Here is a 20,588-nt window from a genome sequence, read left to right as displayed (position 1 = left end):
CCCCTAACTCCATCTCAGCATCTGTTTCCTGGAGGATCCAACTGGCTCACCTTGGAGAGAAAAGAAACTAAACACCACAACATGAAGAAGCATACAAAAGAACCAGGTAAGTTAAGTAACTCAGAGCTATCTCTTGTCCCAAAGGATTAAAACCTCTGAGCACTGTAAGAGAACAGTCTAATTAAGTCGGCTCAAACTGCCAGGAAGCTTTCTGAGCAACAGCAGATGTTGGGTCATCAAGAAAGATTGCTCCCCATTTTTGGCCAGAATCCCAGGGGTCATTTAGGGCGGTGATGTTGCCAGTTCTCCCCTCTGGCCAACACCTCTCAGTCCATTATTTGGGATACCAATTATAAACCTGGGACAAGAGCCTAATCTCCCTGCAAGGAAGACTTGGGCTGTCAGTCTACTTTACCATCCCTGCCTTAGAAATTGTTATAGATCTCAGGCTAAAAGTAGAGGGAGACAAGAGAAAAAGCATCCCTCACACAACCTTCAGGTCTTCCATTGGAGAGACAGCCCCACTTTAGTGGGGAACAGTTATTGCTATAATTTGAAGGATATTTTGGTAGGTTTGGGAAAATCTATTCAAAGTTTAGTTTAGTCTCAATTTCTAGAACATCAAACCACTTTTGTGGAGGCAAGGGTGACAGGAAAAGCTGACAACATGGTGGAAATCCTAAAGATAACAGTAATAGCAGTTAGTTATTTATGGAGCAATGAGTATGTTTGTAGATTGTGAGCGGTACATTTTACAGAATCAGCTCACCTAATCATCACAGGAACTCTTAGACATTGGTGATATTTTCACCAATTATTTCAATGAGGACACAAAGGTTCTGATATGGTTTGGATGTTTGTTCCCTCCAAATCTCATGTTGAAATGGGACCTCCAGTGTTGCAGGTGGGGCCTGGTGGGAGGTGATTAGATCATGGGGGCAGTGTCCTCATGAATGGCCTAGCACCATCCCCTTGGTAATGAGTGAGCTCTCGCTCTTAGTTCACATGAGATTTGGTTGTTTAAAAGAGTGTGGCACTGATCCCCTTCTCTGTTGCTCTGTCTCTCGCCATGTGATATGTTGCCCCCCTTCATCTTCCACCATGATTGGAAGCCTCCTGAGGCCTCACCAGAAGCCAAGCTGAAGCCAACACCATGCTTCCTGTATAGCCTGCAGAACCATGAGCCAATTAAATCTCTGTTCTTTACAAATTACCTACCTTTGGGTATTTTTTTTTCCCCCTTCTTCTTCTTCTTGAGACAGAGTCTCACTCCATTGCCCAGGCCGGAGTGCAGTGGTATGATCTCTGCTCACTGCAACCTCCACCTCCTGGGTTCAAGCAATTCTTGTGCCTCAGCCCCCCAAGTAGCTGGGATTACAGGCATGCGCCACCATGACAGGCTGCCTTGGGTGTTTCTTTATAGCAACACAAGAATGGACTAACATGGGCTCAGAGAGGTTAAGCAACTTGTCTAAGACCACAGAGCTAGCAAGAGGTAGAGCTAGGATTCAAACTTAGGTCTCTCCAGAATCTTGAGAATCAAAGACTACATTTATCCTCCCTTCCTCCACTGTTCTAGATCACTCTTGCACTGGGACACTCTTAATCTGAGAGATGTACCCCACTCACAGACATGGAGTGGATGCCTCAGTTGCTGCGTCATTTAACAAGCATCTATTGTCTACTCTGTGCCATCCCCTATGGTAGGCACTGGGAAGAAAAGAATGAATGATCCTTGACATCAAGAAACTCAAAGACTAGCTGGGAAGATGCTAATATAGCAATTTCTTTTATTTTCTCTAATAAGAGACCCACTCTCAACTACGTGGAGTAGATACTATCAGCAGCAACAGCAACTTCTTTTTTAAACAAAGAAAGTGAAGAAGGGAAAATGTAAACTTGTCCAAAGACATACATCTAGTCATGAGAAAGCTGACACCGAAACCAGATAAGCCAATACATCACAGCCTCTGAATCACCATCACTGAAACGAACAACACACTTGGGGATGGGGGAAGGGCTCTCCTCGCACAAGTTGGGAAGCAATTTGCAGACATTTTGCAGAGCAAACTGCAACTTTTTTTTAAGGACAAAGAAAGTGAAGATGGGAAAATGTAAACTTGTCCAAAGACAGACATCTTAAATGAGATCAGAATAGATACAAGAAGAATCACAGCCACATGTAACTGTAACCATCAAGGGTATTACTAATCCCCAAAATATTTCATCTTCTTGAAGTTTTATGGCCATGGCTCTTGAATGTTTTGAGGGTACAGGGAAATACGGGTTTAGGCAGCTGAAGCAATACCCATCTACAGATGAGAATATCGCCAGAAGTCCTAATAACCTCACAGAATCTACAAAACAAGAGAGTCCGTATGTATGCCAGAATCCCTGCCCCCAACATGTTTACTCTGCTGACTACCTCTAATGACAGAACTCTAGACTTAATTTGCCAGCTCATAGCTCTTCCACATACTTTTTGGAGGCAGATTCTGTCTCTACGGGCTCTACTTCTTCCCTTAGATTCTAGAGCACCATGGAATGTATCTGCTCTGTGTTCAAGATGGGAGCCCTTCAAATAATTGAGTATAACAATCAACTCACCCCTCTCACTTCCCCATTTCTCTCTACTCTCAGAAATGCAAACATTTATCCTTTCGTTGACGTTAATCAGGAACCACTTCCAGCAGCCTGTACCTCCCTTAGTCATGTTCTGTTTAACAAGCCCAGTTTATCAATCAATGTGCTTCTTAAAATACAGAACCTACACATGAGCATAGCCAAAGATACAATATTTGTGAAGGGACTGTGAAAATGACAGTAGGCAGATGCAAAGGGTTATTATTTTTTCTCTAGGACTAAATAAAAATATAAATGCTATTTCTCTTCACACAAACCAGTTTGAAGAAACTGTTTGATGTATTCATTCTGTCATCTGTTCATCTGTTATTGAACCTGTCCAGGTAAGAGATTAGAGGGACTTGGGCCAGTAGAGAAAAGAGAAAAGTGGATGGATATGAATACTATGTAGCAGGTGTAGTCACAGGGTGAGGGGCGTGAGGAAAATGGCAGTAGCAAGAAGTTTAGCCTGGGCGTCTGGGAGGATGGTGGTAGCATGCCCAGGAGGAGGGCCACTTTGAGGAAGGAGTATTGTAAGAGCCCAACAAATACTACTAGAATAAACGACTTAATAATCAATATGTCCCAGCACTTTGGGAGGCCGAGACAGGTGGATCACGAGGTCAGGAGATCGAGACCATCCTGGCTAACACGGTGAAACCCTGTCTCTACTAAAAAATACAAAAACCTAGCCGGGCGAGGTGGTGGGTGCCTGTAGTCCCAGCTACTCGGGAGGCTGAGGCAGGAGAATGGCATGAACCCAGGAGGTGGAGCTTGCAGTGAGCTGAGATCCAGCCACTGCACTCCAGCCTGGGCGACAGAGCGAGACTCCATCTCAAAAAAAAAAAAAATAGTCAATATGTAAGTTACATTCATTCCCCTCTGCCTCTGGCTTTCCATCTGATTAGATTAAAAGCACTCTTGCATGTGGGAAGCTTGCATGAGCACAATTTTACCTGGCTATGGGAAGGAATGGTGTTCTCCATGTGCATTTTTATTTTTTCCAATTATTGGATTCTCCAGAGTGCCCACATGACAATGCCAAGTTTCTGTACTGAGTCCTGATTCCCTAGAGAAAAACTGCAAAGCATACCTAAAAGTAAATAAATATCCAGCCTTAAAAATCACTAAAACAATCCCTTGGCTCCCATCAACATTGTAGACCCCACCGTGTGCAGGGGCTGCAGTCGATGGCAGGGGTATGAGGAGAAACAGGTCAGGTTTCTACGTCCCTCATGAGTGTACAGTCTAGGAGGAAGATTGACAGGAAAACCAAAATAAAATACCTGAAACTCCACAATATGATAAATGATATGACAACAGGGGAGGTGCTAAACATTATAAGAGCACAGCAGAGGCATAAAATGAAAGAAGCCTGAAGCAAACTTTTAATTAGTTACACAAAAAAGTCTTTAGTCTTCTTTGCCAAGATTAAAGCAGTGCCGCTCTAGGTCTGGAGCCGAGTTGGTAGCCATGGTCTAGAAGAATTCAGAGTTCATCCCGAGTCTTCTCTAGAGATGGAAGCCTGGAGAAGCCAGAAGGCCCTGAATCCCTGACAAAAAGCCTAAGGATCCTCACCCAGCAATGCTGACCACGACCATTGAAACATGAAGCCAGTCCCCCAGAGAGGAAAATCCTTGCCCTTTAATGAAGCTGACAAAAACCTCCAAAGTTAACAGTTTGTACTTTGTCTTTCTGCAGACACAGAAAAATGAGCTGTGAAATAGAACAGTCACATCAGGGCCAAGAGAGCTGTGGACTTTTGAGGTGTTGCCTGCGTCTCCTGGGTGGTAGAATCAGCTGGCCCAATGTTTAACAGAGATACTAACTTTCAAATATAAGAAAACCATGTAAAAAAAAAAATCAGTGGGGGAGGGGGTGTTTAAATGCATTTGAGACCAGCCATATGGCAGGCCATTTGGCAGCCCTTATAAGCCTTAGTTTTAATAACATAAGAATTCCCTATGAAATTCCAAATAAGGCTGGGCATGGTGGCTCATACTTGTAATTCCAGCACTTTAGGAGGTTGAGTTGAGGTGGGCAGATTTCCTGAGGTTAGGAGTTTGAGATCAGCCTGGCCAACATGCTGAAACCCCATCTCTGATAAAAACAGAAAAATTAGCTGGGCTTGGTGGCGCGCATGTGTAATCCCAGCTACTCAGGAGGCTGAGGCAGGAGACTGGCTTGAACCCAGGAGGCGGAGGTTGCAGGGAGCTAAGATCGTGCCGCTGCACTCCAGCCTGGGTGACAAAGCAAGACTCTATCTCCAAAAATAATAATTCTAAATAAAGCAAAATAAAATGTATGCATATATATATATGCAAAGGTATGTATGTATATGCACATATGCATATGCACATACATGCATACATGTGTATAGATATATGTACAGTATAGCCAGACATGTTAAAAGAAGTTTTTTGCACAGCCACCTTTCATGCATGGAACTGTGTGTGAAAAAAGACTTACTCCCAAGCACTGTGAGAAACTTGGATAAAATGGGGCATGCATACTCACCCATCTGAAATATCCACTATGATGACCATTCTTAGAAAAGAAATTTGTGAAAGAGGTGTTGTTTGTTTGTTTGGGGATTTTTTTTTTTTTTTACTTTCTTTTTAATCCTGTTCAAATTCTTTTTTAAATTAAACATAAGAAAAAGTGACCTGGCACAGTGGCTCACATCTGTAATCCTAGCACTTTGGGAGACTGAGGAGGGAGGGCTGCTTGAGACCAGGAATTTGAGACCAACCTGGACAATATAGCGAGACACTGTCTCTATTTAAAATTTTAATTAAAAAAATTTAAAATAAATAAATAAAAATAAGAAAAAGCTCCCAAATCCCACCACTCTAGTACAACCAAGCTGGCCACAGCATCACACTTGAGGTTGTTCACAGCATCCTCCTCTGGGGATGATTCTAAGTCCCTTGAAGAGAGGGAGCATGACTAGTTTGTCTTTTTTTTTTTTTTAAGACGGAGTCTCGCTCTGTCGTCCAGGCTGGAGTGCAGTGGCCAGATCTCAGCTCACTGCAAGCTCCGCCTCCCAGGTTTATGCCATTCTCCTGCCTCAGTCTCCCGAGTAGCTAGGACTACAGATGCCCGCCACCTCGCCTGGTTAGTTTTTTGTATTTTTTAGTAGATACGGGGTTTCACCGGGTTAGCCAGGATGGTCTCGATCTCCTGACTTCTTGACCCGCCCATCTCAGCCTCCCAAAGTGCTGGGATTACAGGCCTGAGCCACTGCGCCCGGCCACTAGTTTGTCTCTGAACCCTAGTAGCTGGAAGTGGTCTGACCCCCAGAAGGTGCTCCGATGACATCCGTTGAATGGATAGATGAGAATGCACATGACAAAATGTGATTTTTTTTCTAACGAAGTAAAATGGCATTCCATGGACTTTAGGGAAGTCAGCTCCTTCACTTCTAGAGAAGGAGAATAAGGCAGGAATTCAAAATACTCTTATGAACAGAAAGGCAACAGGTAGCAGGACATGGGGGGATTCATGAAGGGAGAAAAGGAAGGTAGGAAAGCTAGGTTGTGCAATGAGCAGCAAGCCTGGGTGTTATTTCAGCCTCCCGAGAACATGCCAGAGTACATATTGTCATTATCTCCATTTGCAGAGGCAGAAACTAAGACAAATGAATCAGACAGAAGACATGATGTTCATCTCATAAATCGACATGTGGAGATTTGAACCCAGCTCAGCTGGCTTTGAATTCAGAAATCTTTACCCCTAAGGGATACCATGAAGTGAGACAAAGAATGGAATGGAGGGCTAGGGATGATGACTGGATTTCCTATTGATTGAAGGAATGTTGAACCAAGCACGTGTACTTCAGTCCTAACCATACACAGGAAATTCTTTCTGTATTTGCAAGAGCTAAGCAGAACATCTCAGCACTAGACCCAGCCCGTTTCCATGCTCCGTTTCAGCACTAGAAAACAAGATATATTTGTGTAGGAAGGTGGATGAGAAAAGCAGGGTGGATTTGTCTCCACCAAAGGAAACCACAAGGTATAAACAACAGCAGCAATCCGCAGAGGACAATGTGCACACAACCTCTTTCCTCCAACTCTGGTATTGAAACTGCCCTGAGCTGACTTTAAATCCACCCCAGGTAGTTGCATGAGGAGTACTTACAGGATCCTGCTGGCTCTGTTGCTACTCTCTATCATGGAGTCCCGCAGCCTTTGAATAAACACCTGTGCTCTTGCCAGGCCAAGTTAGCAAATAGCACAGTGTCATGTCTGGAATTTGCAAACCAGGGTTGAAGGAAGGTAGACACACTTCTGTGAAGGAAACTGATATTCTGCTGGGGTTTGCAAGATCCCTAAAGGTCCTGTCCTCACCCTGGGAATCCCAGCGGTTTAGAAGATTCCTAAAAGGAAAAGGAGCAGCTCACCTGAGACAAGCAAGGCCCAGATTGTTGAAGCCATCGTTGCTCTGCTGAGCTTCAGGACACTCAACTCACGGTTGCAGATTTAATAAGCAACAAAAAGAATCCATTTCACAGGCATTTTTCAGTGCCTGTCAGACCACACTGATCAAGGTAGTGGGGGTACAGAGGTGCACAAAACATGTAAAGTGTCTGCTACAGTGATGCTTACCCTCCGATGGGGAGAGCTGAAGTTCTGGGAAAGGAGAGTTTGAGGGAATGCCTCATATGCAACAGGCCAACCCTGGGCTACATCCTACTCATGTCTGTCTTATCCAGTTCCCCCCAGTAATCCCATGATTAGGTACTCCTTGCATCAGATCATTTTAAAGAAGAGAAAATTGGGTGTATTAGTCCCTTTTCATGCTGCTGATAAAGATACAACTGAAACTGGGAAGAAAAAGGTTTAATGGACTTACAGTTCCACATGGCTGGGAAGGCCTCATAATCAGATAGAAAGCAAAGGAGCAAGTCACATCTTACATGGATGGCAGCAGGCAAAGAGGGAGAGCTTGCGCAGGGGAATTCTTCTTTTTGAAACCATTGGATCTCATGAGACTTATTCACTATTGTGAGAACAGCATAAGAAACACTCACCCCCATGATTCAATTACCTCCCACTGGATCCCTCCCACAACATGGGGGAGTTGTGGGAGTTACAATTCAAGATGAGATTTGAGTGGGGACACAGCCGAACCATATCACTGGGTCTCAGAGAAGTAATTGCCGCAAGAATCACACAGCTGACAGGTAACAGAGCCAGAACTAAAACCCTAGGCCTCCTGATCACAGCTGCCACGTTGCACAGCCCTCATCTTAGAAGGCATCAGAATTTGTGTTCACGGTCACACATGTTCAGGGTCACATTTAGTGTATGGTGTAGCCAGGATTCAACCTGAGATGAGCCAACTCTAGACCCTAGTCTCCTAACCACTATAGATACTGCTCTGCTAGCATATTTGAAAACCACCATATATGTTCTTGGAAATGCACCAGGCACATTACCATGTTGGGCAGACTTATTACTATTCTCCAATATCTGCAAGTAACATAGAAGCAAAAAAGCACGTAACACAAAACAAAAATAATTACACATAGACCTGAGGTAGAAAACAATCAGAGGAGAAGGCAAGAGAAAGGGGAAGCCACCTGAAGTAGAACTGTCGGGAAACATCCTTTCGGAGGAGACATTCAGGCTGAGAAGTTAATTAAGAAGTAACAGAAAACTAATGAAACCCAAAGCTGATTCTCTTTTAAAAAATAAAATAAAAATGATAAATCTAGGTAGACTGATCAAGAAGAAAAAGAGACTATCAGAAATGAAGTCTGGTGCACTACTACAGACCTTCCAGATATTAAAAGGATTAAAAAACCCTTATGCCTATAAATTTGACCACCTAGATGAAATGGACAAATTCCTGGAAAGATACAAATTATCAAAGCTTTTTCAAAAAAAAAAAACAAAATAGAAACCTTCAACAACCCTGTATCAATTAAAGAAAATGAACCCGTAGTTTAAAATCCTCCCACAAAGTAAACTTCAGGCCCAGACGTCTTCTCTGCTGCACTCTATCAAACATTTAAGGAAAAAAAGAAAGAGTCCTACACAAATTATTTCAGAAACTAGTGTTCAGGAGGGAATACTTCCCAACTCATGTCAGGATGATAGTATTACCCTGATTCCAAAACCAGAGCAAGCCATCATAAGAAAACTCTAGACCAACTTTCCTCGCAAGCATACATGCAAAAGTGCCCCACAAAATATGAGCAGATCAAATAGAAAAATATATCAAAAGGCAATGCATTATAACCAAGTGAGTTCACACCACGAAGGTAGGCTGAAATCCAAAGAACAAGAAATAAACAGACTACAAAAAAAAAAAGGAAGAATGAATAACACCTACTATTTAATAGCACAAGAGAGTGACTATAGTCAATAATGAATTAAGTGTACATTTTTAAATAACAAAAAATATATAATTGGATTGTTTGTAACACAAAGGATAAATGCTCAAGGGGATGGAGACTTCATTCTCCATGATGTCATTATTTCACATTACATGCCTGTATTAAAATATCTCATGTACCCCATAAATATATACACCTACTATGTACCCACAAAAAGTAAAAATAATTTTTTAAATAAAAAGAATTTTAAATAAAAACTGAAATAACCTGTCAAGTGAAGAACAAGAAGAAAGTTTTAGGCAAAGGGAGTGGCATACTCAGAGGTTACAGGGTAAAAAAGAGCTTGGCAAATTTGAAAAGTTGAATAGAGACCATCTGGAATAGCATTTAATGAGTTAGGGGAATGTAGTAATGGATGAGATTGGAGAATAGACAAGGCTAGATCACACAGGACCTCATAGTTTGGATTGGTAAATAGTTTGGATTTTTTAATAAATTCTAATGGATACTATTACATGGTTTTTTTCTGGGGAATGTCATGGGACTGTTTGTTTTAATAAAGATTTATTAACAGAATATGTAGAAGCAAGGGCAAAGTGGAAGAGAAATATCAGTGAGCAAGCTATTGCAGTGATCCAGGGGAGTCATGGCACAAGCCAGCACTGGGGGGATGCATGGGAAAGGGAGAAAGGTGGGTGAGTAAGGGATATTTCGAAGATACAAGCAACAAGATTTGCTGACGGACTACAAGTATGAGATAAGGAGACATTGTATAGCAGGATCTGGGTAAGTGATCATAAATCCTACTCCCTTTTCCTCCTGGGAATATTTAGTCCATAAAAAAACCTCCCAGTCTCCACTCCTTTCACAGCTCAATGCAGATGAACTCAGTGTTACTTATATTAGTAAATATATAATATAAATAGCTCATATATTATAAATAAATATAATAATTATATATATTATAAATTTTTTATATTTATATTAGTAAATATATATTAATATATATTTATTTATATTAGTAAAAGTGTTGTTTTTATTTATATTTATTTGTATTAATATTATTTATATTAGTAATTTATAATATATTTATATTAATGTTATTTATATTAGTAAAAGTTTCCATGAAAGTGACCAAGGCACCCAACACTAAGTGGTTAAATAAGCACCATTATGATTTGACCTTACATGGGCATAAATATGCTTACAGTCCCCTGGCCCGCAGCGTCAGCAGCAGCAACGAAGGCGGCAGCCGCAGGCGGCCGCGCAGGGGTTTATGTCGAGTCACAGGGTCTTGCAGCAGCATGGCAGACTACCTGACCAGCTATGGCACCAGCTACGTGCCTGAGGACTGGCTCACCACGCAGCAGTTCTTCGTCAGCGCCTACGCCCTCACCCACAATGACTTCCTGATTCTCCCAGGGTTCATAGACTTCATAGCTGATAAGGTGGACCTGACCTCAGCCCTGACCCAGAAGATCACGCTGAAGACACCGCTGATCTCCCCCCATGGACACTGAGACAGAGGCCAACATGGCCATAGCGATGGCTCTGATGGGAGGTACTGGTTTCATTCACCACAGCTGTACCCCAGGGTTCCAGGCCAAATAAGGTCAAGAAGTTTGAACAGGGCTTCATCACGGACCTCATGGTGCTGAGACCCTCGCACACTGTGGGTGATGAGCTGGAGGCCAAGATCCAGCATGGCTTCTCTGGCATTCCCATCACTGAGACGGGCACCATGGGCAGCAAGCTGGTGGGCATTGTCACCTCCCAAGACATCGACTTTCTTGCTGAGAAGGACCACACCACCCTCCTCAGTGAGGTGATGAAGCCAAGGATCAAGCCGATGGTGGCTCCACCAGGTGACATTGAAAGAGGCAAATGAGATCCTTCAGCGTAGCAAGAAAGGGAAGCTGCCTATAGTCAATGATCGCCATGAGCTAGTGGCCATCATCGCCCACACCAACCTGAAGAACCGAGACTACCCTCTGATCTCCAAGGATTCCCACAAGTACCTGCTGCACTGGGCAGCTGTGAGCACCCATGAGGATGACAAATACCGCCTGGACCTGCTCACCTGGGTAGGCATCAACATCATAGTCTTGGACTCCTCCCAAGGGAACTGGGTGTATCAAATCACCATGGTGCATTACATCAAACAGAAGTACTCCCACCTCCAGGTGATTGGGAGGAATGTGGTGACAGCAGCCCAGGCCAAGAATCTGATTGATGCTGGTGTGGACGGACTGCACGTGGGCATGGGCTGCAGCTCCATCTGCATCACCCAGGAAGTGATGGCCTGAGGTCGGCCCCAGGGCACTGCTGTGTATAAGGTGGCCAAGTATGCCCAGCACTTTGGTGTGTCCATCAAAGTGGCGTCCAGACCATGGGGCACGTGGTCAAGGCCCTGGCCCTTGGAGCCTCCACAGTGATGATGGGCTCCCTGATGGCTGCCATCATGGAGGCCCCTAGCGAGTACTTCTCAGATGGGGTACAGCTCAAGAAGTACGGGGGCATGAGCTTGCTGGATGCCATGGAGAAGAGCAGCAGCAGCCAGAAACGATACTTCACCAAGGAAGATAAGGTAAAGATCGTGCAGGGTGTCTTGGGCTCCATCCAGGACAAAGGGTCCATTCAGAAGTTCGTGCCCTACCTCACAGTAGCCTTCCAGCACAGCTGCCAGGATATCGGGGCCTGCAGCCTGTCTGTCCTTCGGTCCATGATGTACTTAAGAGAGCTCAAGTTTCAGAAGCGGACCATGTCAGCCCAGATGGAGGTGTGGTGTCCTCGGCCTGCACTCTTACCAGAAGCAGCTGTACTGAGGACAGCGGTGGAGGCTGAGGTGGTGGAGGGGGCACACCCCAGTGTCCACCTGCAGGCACAGCCCCTCTGCATAACTGAGTGGTCCACAGATTTGCACTACGGGTTCCTCAGCTCCTTTCCAAGGAGAGAAGAGAGGTCCTGAGGGCTCTGCAGCCCCTCGCTGGGCATCCCCTGCAGAGTCAGGACTGCTCCCTGGGCCAGGCTGCCTGGAAGCACCCCCCAGCCCAGCCAGCTGAGCTATCAGGCCCTGCAACTGCCTCAGGTCTTTCTTGCTGCAGCATGCTCCAGCATGGCCCCCACCCTAGGGACAGGCGGTCCCTGCTGGCTTCTCCTGCAGGGCACCTCCCTGCCCCCAGTCCCCCAGGAAATGGCCTCCCTGCCTCTGGCCCTTCCCAGGCTGCTGCCCCCTCAGCCATGTGCTACTTCTGAGCTCCTGACCTAGGCCAAGGGGAGGTCTCTGGCCCCTTCCCCGGCCCTGGGCTAGCCTTGGGTCCTGCTCCTCAGGCCATTCTCCTGTCCCTGGCCCTGGGAAGGAGGCTGCCCTGGTCATGGCCACCTGCCCATCATTCCTGACTCGCCACTGTCCCTGTATACTATTCCTGCCCTCTCCTCAGCTGCAGTTGAAGGCTTTAACTTAGCATATTTTGGGATCACAGTTGCGTCATTGTGTATTAAATAATCAGAATAAATAAAAATTATGCTTCCAGAGATTTTGATAGTAAGTGAAACATGCAGTTTATATACTACTGCATGTATAAATTGTGTGCAATTACAAATATGTGTAAATACATTTATATCTTATGTACTTGTATACATATACATACATACACATGCACATCAATGCACACATATATATATATATGGAGAAGGAAATAAAGGGGAAAATGCCATTATTAAAAGTGTGACAGCATTAGTGATAATTTTAATTTTATTCTGTATTTCTAAAACAATTGTCATAACACTCTTGGGGCCAGATGAAAATAATATACACTCAGCATAATTTTTAACAAATTTAAAAGACTATTTTTTTTTCCAATTTATGGGTTTTTTTATTTTGGGGGAAATTTTTCATAATACATTAAAGAAAGGTCACAAAAATATTGTGACTCCAGATTCATTAAAAATTCTTCTATAACATGATCTATAATGGTTGTATAATACTTCATCGTACAATAGTGTACCATAATACATTTGATCATTCAATAGTTTCTTGACATTTAAATTCTTCCCAGTTGGCCTCTATTGCTACTAACACTGATGAAACCCCTTTATATAATTTTGGGGGTCCACCCATAATTATTTTCCTTGAATTAACTTCATTAAATGTAGGCATAGATTCCTAGGTCAAAAGCTCCACACAATAAAAGGTTTTGAGTATATATTGCCATATTATTTTTGGAAAGGTTGTACTAATATATACCCATTGGCAGTATAGGTAGAGTTAACTGTTTTCTGTATGTTATTCTTCTCTTATAGTTTTCTTATTTGATAAGCAAAAACAAAACAGAAAAACTCAATGTTTTTGTTTCTTGCATTTCTTGGAGTTATTAATTAATGTTTTAAACATATGTTTTATGCCTAGCTGTACACTTTTATGGTAAATTAGCTTTTTATGTAAAAGACTATTTCATGACCTTGAGGAGTAGAGTCTTGAAGGGTATCTTAAGATTTTTAACCTTAGCCCGGCACGGTGGCTCACGCCTGTAATCCCAGCACTTTGGGAGGCGGAGGCGGGCGGATGACAAGGTCAGGAGATCAAGACCATCCTGGCTAACACAGTGAAACTCCGTCTCCACTAAAAATACAAAAAAAATTAGTCAGGCGTGGCGGCATGCGCTTGTTGTCCCAGCTGCTGGGGAGGCTGAGGCAGGAGAATGGCGTGAACCTGGGAGGTGGAGCCAACAGTGAGACGAGATTGCGCCACTGCACTCCAGCCTGGGTGACAGAGCAAGACTCCATCTCAAAAAAAACCCAAAGATTTTTAACCTTAGTTGGGCATGGTGGCTCACGCATGTAATCCCAGCTACTCAGAAGGCTGGGGCAAAGAGTTCAAGACCAACCTGGATAACATAAACCCTCATTCAAAAAAAAAAAAAAAAAAAAAGAGGAAGAAAGAAAAAAAAAAGATTTAATTAGCCAGGCATGGTGGTGTGTGCCTGTAGTCCCAGCTACTCTGAAGGCTGAGTCAGGAAAAATTGTCTGAGCCAGAGTTCAACGCTGCACTGAGCTATGATCATGCCACTGCACTCCAGCCTGGGCAACAGAGCAAGACTCTACCTCTAAAGATATAAAAATAAAAAACAAATTTAAAAAAACAAATCCTTCATAAAACCACACAATGGGACTGTGCTCTGCAGCAATGCCAATGCTAAACACTCTTAGAAGAGCCCCACAGGGGAGCCTGCTTGGAGACTGAGAGAGAGTTGAAGAGGTTTTGATCCACCCAAGAGATTATGTGTGGGCAAAGCCAAAAGGACCCCAGACTCGAAGGTGCCAGCCTCGATGAGATGAACCAAATCAAGCAAACCAGGCAGATGCTGTAGGCCAGTCACCCACAGAGGAATCATAACCTTTGAAAGCAGATTGTGTAAACACAAGAGAGGGAGGAGGAAGATGTATCCTCTGTGTCCCCAGAAACCCCCAGGCACCAGTCCCATCGATCCCAGGATGTGAACAGCTAGTTTGTTTTGGGTAGCTAAGAACACTGCCCACTCAACCAAAATAAGAATGACTTCTGCAAAAGGTTATGAACCCATTGATTTCTCTGACAGTATTTCCCAAGAAGGCAAACAAAGCCCAAAGCCTGTGCTCAAAAGTCTAGTGATCTAATAACCAAAGAATCACAAATTAAAGTGTCCTATATGAGCCAAGTAGGAACACTGGCAAAATAGAGAATTTATGCTTCATTTAATGGGGCAATGTCACGCCCCCAATGTGCCAGGTCTGCATGCTGTTTAAAATTTTTTCTTTAGATATTTTCTATGTAAAACTAAGGCTATTTCACTTAAAATTCCAATTTTCAGTTTCTTCCTGAAAACATGGAAGAACTGTCAACACTCGACCCACATTCCCGCATGGCATTGATCCATCGACTGGCCTCTTTCACTTGTTTAAAATTATTGTCTGGGTTCATTTAATTTTTTGGGTTTGCAGTCCTTGCTGTGTGTGTTCCTTCCCTGCTTAAAATGTGCTGCTTTCGACATTCTGTAGCAATTATGTATAAAGTAAAAGTAAACTAGCCTGGAGAGAGAGAGTCTTAAGAGGGCTCTCCTTTGAGTAGAGTACATGGACTTTGTTGACTACTCTTTTGCATGATCTAAGTTTTTTTTTTTTTTTTTTTCATCTTACTTTGTAATTTCCTTCTGGTTTCATAATGCTGGAGAACTGGTCTCCAATTACTGAAGTGTTTCTGGGGCCTTCTTTAAAGTTACTTGCTTTACTATCGACATAGTGTTTGTATGTTTTCATTTGTAGGTAGTAGGAGAGATGCTTCAACAGGAAGAGACAGCAGCTCTCCTTGTTGTCCCCACTCCTCCCTTGTCTTAGATGCCAGAAACCTTCCTGGAGGGGGATAAGCAGAGCATCCTTCCATGTGCACACCCTGGGGCCTGCACCCCCCCAATAAATCATTATCTGAACCAACAGGACAGGCTGCTGGGGCACCCACTCTACTTATCGGAGCGGAGCAGTTGTGCCCAAGGCAACAGCACGTGAATTTTATAATCCTGCAGGTGAAATTTAGTGCAAACCAGATATTCCTGATACCCAACTTGGCTTCTGTAACTGGATTCTCAGGCTGAAAACATTTTGTGTGAATGGGGTATGGGGGCGTGGGACGCTGTTTCCCAGAAGTATTCATTATTTCATTTCTCAAGCAAATACTGGGGATGGAACTATGGAGCATAATTACTCACGACTTTTTTTCAAAAAAAAAAAAAAAGAATTACCAGAAATAGAACCATGAACACTTTTACACTGTTGATGGGAATGTAAATTAGTTCAACCATTGTGGAAGACAGTGTAGTGATTCCTCTAGGATCTAGAACCAGAAATACCATTTGACCCAGCAATCCCATCACAGGGTATATGCCTAAAGGAATATAAACCATTCTGTCATACAGATACATGCACATGTATGTTTACTGCAGCACTATCCACAATAGCAAAGACATGGAATCAACCCAAATGCCCATCAATGATAGACTGGATAAAGAAAATGTGGTACACATACATTATGGAATACTATGCAGCCATAAAAAGGAATGAGATCATGTCCTTTGCAGGGACATGGATAAAGCTGGAAGCCATCATCCTCAGCAAACCAACATAGAAACAGAAAACCAAAAACCACATGTTCTCACTCATAAGTGAGAGCTGAACAATGAGAACCCATGGACACAGGGAGGGGAACAACACACACCAGGGCCTGTTGGGGGTGGGGAAGGTAGAACATCAGGATAAACAGCTAATGCATGTGGGGCTTAATACGTATATGATGGGTTGACAGGTGCAGCAAACTGCCACGGCAAATGTTTACCTAGGTAACAAACCTGCACGTTCTGTACATGTATCCCGTAACTTAAAATAAAAATTTTTTTAAAAGAAATAGAACCATGGAAGCTTATGCAAAACGAAGGAAACGGGAATGACTTCAGTTAGGTTTTACTTTAGAGCAGACCCTAAAGCAAGAAACTGGGGGGACATGGTTTAGTTGGGAGGTGATCACAGAAGTGTGGTGAGGAAGTAGAAAAATAAGACAGGAAAGGAAAAGAAGCCAGCAGCAGGGAAATTCATGGGAAGGTTACTGTTGGGGACAACGGGGACTCAAGTCCACCAGGGGCCCTCCAGTAACAGTGTAAGACACACCTCAGTACTCAGTACTGTCTCCCTGAGCAGTAAAGAAGCCAGGGTATGCCAACTTATATCCCTCATTGTTAAAGACAGTTCTGGGGGGCATTTATTTATCCCCTGCCACTTCAGGTTTGCCAATGCAGCAGCCAAGCACAATCTTATGGCCAGAGAACGTTCTTAGGGAGAGAGATGCCTGTGCTTGAGGTGAGAAGCCATCACTGTGTTGGGAATGTCCATCTAAGCTTCGGGTGACCCACAGGGTGGGCCAAGAGGATATGAGTGGGGCATCAACAACATAGCTACAGGGAATATTCTAGCTCACATGACTGAAAAAAAAAAAAAAAGTAGCTAAGCTTACTCCATGCACAGGTGAATTCAGGACCCAAAATCTGTCATCTGGATTTTGTGTTCCTCCTTCTTGCTGTTCTGCTGCCACACAGTTGGCTCCAGTTGTTGGCTCCAAGTGGAAGCAAGATGGTAGCAGTTATTTTATTCCCTACATCTTTTCAGATTCACTTTTAATAGAAAATACTAAGTCTTTTCCCCCAAGAGCTCTTATCTTTAGAGAAACATATTGAAAAGTACAGAGATGAAATGATAGGATGTTGGGAATTTGCGCCAAAATAATCTACTGTGGGTGGTTATAAAATGAATTAAGATTGTCCATGAGTTGATAAATGCTGAAGCTGGATGGTGAGTATAGGAGAGTTATCTCTGCTTATGATTAGAGTTACCTCTATTTTCATGCATTTTGGAAAATCATCATAATAAAAAGTTAATTTTGAAAACAATCTTTCTTACTTAAGTTTGAGCTAAAGTCTCATTTCACGTCACTGGGTCTTCGTGGACCAGATAACCATCCCCAAACTGTTCACAGGGACCAGGGGCATATAATGACCCCAGTGGTCCAGGACTGAACCATATGCTCTACCTCTGCACCAAGAGGAATCTCTACAAAAAGCTCACAGGCTACAGCTGGGGAAGAGGGCTTGACAGAGATTGATTACATACAATTACCAGAAGTATGTAAATGAGTATTAAGATAAAAAATGCACAGGTTCACTCCATAAGGAGAATGGAAATATAGTGGACATAGAATATCTTTCCTCATCCAGCATCCATTCTAGTTTTTTACTGAAGAATTATCCCTGCTTGCCCCTTTATCCCTGTGGACTGGCACCCCTTGTGCTAATGCTGCACAAGTCACCTGGTCTGAACAATGAGAGGGAGACCATGGCGATGGGTGCAGAGATGAGCACGTGGCACTGGACCAGCCAATGATAATCTTGGGGCATTCTTTGGAGCCCCTCTTCCTTCTGAGGTGGCCAAGCTGAAGGATAAACATCTGTTGTGGCTAAGGAGAATCTGCCAAAGACTGAGCCTGACAGAGGAAAGTGGAGCCCAGGTGCAGCAAGAGGTTCCTGATGACATTGTTATATATCTGTATTCAGCCCTGCTAGAAGCCAGATACCCTGAACTTTTTAGTTACCTGATCAAACAAATGTCCCTATTTGGCTTGACGTTCTCATTTAGACTTCTGTCACTTATACCTCTGGCTAATAAAGGAAACTACCATCATCCCCACCCCACCCCATGCAGCAACTGTAGTTTCTCCTGCCCTGATACTTGCGACATCAATGTATCGCTGTGGGTACAGCTCTACAAGCACCTGTGTTGCAATTTTCAGGTTAACAAGTAAAATCTTCCTTGAGTGCATACTTCTAAGCCTGTGAACAGTATTTCTCATCTATTCATCCCTTCTGAAAATATTTTACATGCCCAATCCTCTGGTAGGTACTTAGGATATAGAAATTAGGCACAATCTATGTCTTCCATTCCTGGTATGGAGTAAAATAAAAGATGCAAGTAGCAAACAGACTGCTGTATCTAAAAACTTGGGTTCTTTTCCCAGCTCCACCTTAAACTGTGCACAAAGAGAATTCTGCAAAACTCTCCCTGCTGCTGAAGAAAGTGTCCTACGTGAACAGGATCCTGATGGTAAATTTTCATAACCAGAGACTGTCACAGAATTTGAGCCAAGATGAGCCATTCAATATTGATTTATTCTACTTGATCGGAAATTGTCAGTGGTCCAATTGTCCTTTCTAATGGAAGATCAGCATAAACAAAGTCACATTGCGGCCAGGACTCTTAAGAAAGGGGCATATTTCCTCCTTTTTTTTTTTTCTGCTGATTGGAAAGAAAAGACAGTGAGATCTAGTGGATTGGAAAAGCCACAATATGGCAAAAATCTGGGTCCCTGAATCACTGCATGGCCATAGGAAAGCTGTTCACCAACCAGGAACACGATTACATAAGCAGGAAGCAAACTTCTACTATGTTATACCACTGATATTTGAGGGCTTATTTGTTATAGCATCTACCATTATCCTTTGAATTACAAAGCTAAGAAAAAAAAAAGGCCCAATGGCTTTAAAACCCAGTAGAGTTCAGTAGGAGGAGGAAGATGGAGAAAGTTATAAAATAATTGATCAAGGTGGGTGGGAACCTCAGGTTAGATCCTCATTACACTTTGAATTTGAATGAGCTTTACCCATGACACAGGTGGATATCTTTGCTGTTCCTCAACACCAAGAGGAAGGTATATTTCAGCTTTATTTGATCAGTTGTTTTCATGCTTAATATTTTCCAGGAATCTGTTAATTCGTACAGGTAAGAGACTGTGCCTTAGTCATCCCCGTAGCCTCCACAGCACTTCATAATCAGTAGATTCAAACAAACAAAAGCCTCATTGAAGAAAGGAAGGAAGGCGGCTTTTTGTCTAACCCCATGGTTCTCAACTGGGAAAGATTATTTTTTAACTTTCATTTTAGGTTCAGGGGTACATGTGCAGGTTATAGGTAAACTGTGTCACAAGGATTTGGTGTACAGATTATTTTGTCACCCAGGTAATATGCATAGTACCCGACAGGTAGTTTTTTATCTTCTCCCTCCTCCCACCCTCCACCCTCAATTAGAACTATTTGTCTGTTGTTCCCCTCCCTATGTCCCTGTGTTCTCACTGTTTAGCTCCCACTTATAAGTGAGAAAATGTAGTATTTGATTTTCTGTTCCTGCGTCAGTTTGCTAAAGATAATGGCCTCTGGCTCTATCCATGTCGCTGCAAAGTACTTGAGTTCATTCTTTTTATGGCTGTGTAGTATTCCATGGTGTATATATACCAGATTTTCTGTATCCAGTCTACCATTGATGGGCATATAGGTGGATTCCATGTATTTGCTATTGTGAATAATGCTGCAACAAACATACGTATGCATATGTCTTTATATAATTATTTATATTCCTTTGGGTATATACTCCATAATGAGATGCTGGGTTGATTGGTAATTCTGTTTTAAGTTCTTTTAGGAATGATCACACTGCTTTCCACAATAGCTGAACAAATTTACATTCAACTGGGGGAGATTTTTACCACCAGGGAATGTTTGACTATGGCTGGAGACATTTGTTGTTATCACAACTATGGACTGCTACTGGCATTTAGTGGACAGAGTCCAGGGATGTTGCTATATGTCTTACAATGCACAGAAAAGCCCCTCCCACAGCAAAGAATTCTCCTGCTCAAAATGTCCATAGTGCCAAGGTTAAAAGAGCTTGATATAACCTAAGGTTCCCATCCCAACTTGACCAATGAATCATTTTATAACTTTCTCGGTGCTCCTCCTCCTATTTAACCCTACTGGGCTTTAAAGCCAGTGGCCCTTTTTCTTAGCTTCCTTATTCATGAAACAGTTTTCTGGGGAGGCCTTGGAATTTTACCTCTGTATTAAAATGATCTCTATTTTTTTTTCACTAAGGGAAAAATATACAAGGGGGGTGGATGCAGGGGACAAAGAGTGTGTAAGCAGACCAGAAAGAGATTCCACATTAAAACACACAGGAAAACAGATCTTCTCTCTGGAAGACACCTGTGATCTCTTTG

General features: G+C 43.0%; 1 protein-coding gene and 1 pseudogene across 3 annotated transcripts in view; one reads left to right on the top strand and one right to left on the bottom strand.

Annotated features, from left to right (window-relative positions):
- Positions 1 to 20,588, bottom strand: part of GRIN2A (glutamate ionotropic receptor NMDA type subunit 2A) — a 432,458-nt gene that overhangs the window by 349,536 nt on the left and 62,334 nt on the right. The gene's annotated exons all lie outside the window — the stretch shown is intronic.
- Positions 10,273 to 11,793, top strand: LOC112614687 (annotated as a pseudogene).

The sequence above is a fragment of the Theropithecus gelada genome, chromosome 20 (genome assembly GCF_003255815.1).
Source record: "Theropithecus gelada isolate Dixy chromosome 20, Tgel_1.0, whole genome shotgun sequence".
NCBI classification, from domain to species: domain Eukaryota; kingdom Metazoa; phylum Chordata; class Mammalia; order Primates; family Cercopithecidae; genus Theropithecus; species Theropithecus gelada.
This window is presented reverse-complemented; position numbering and strand designations above follow the sequence as displayed.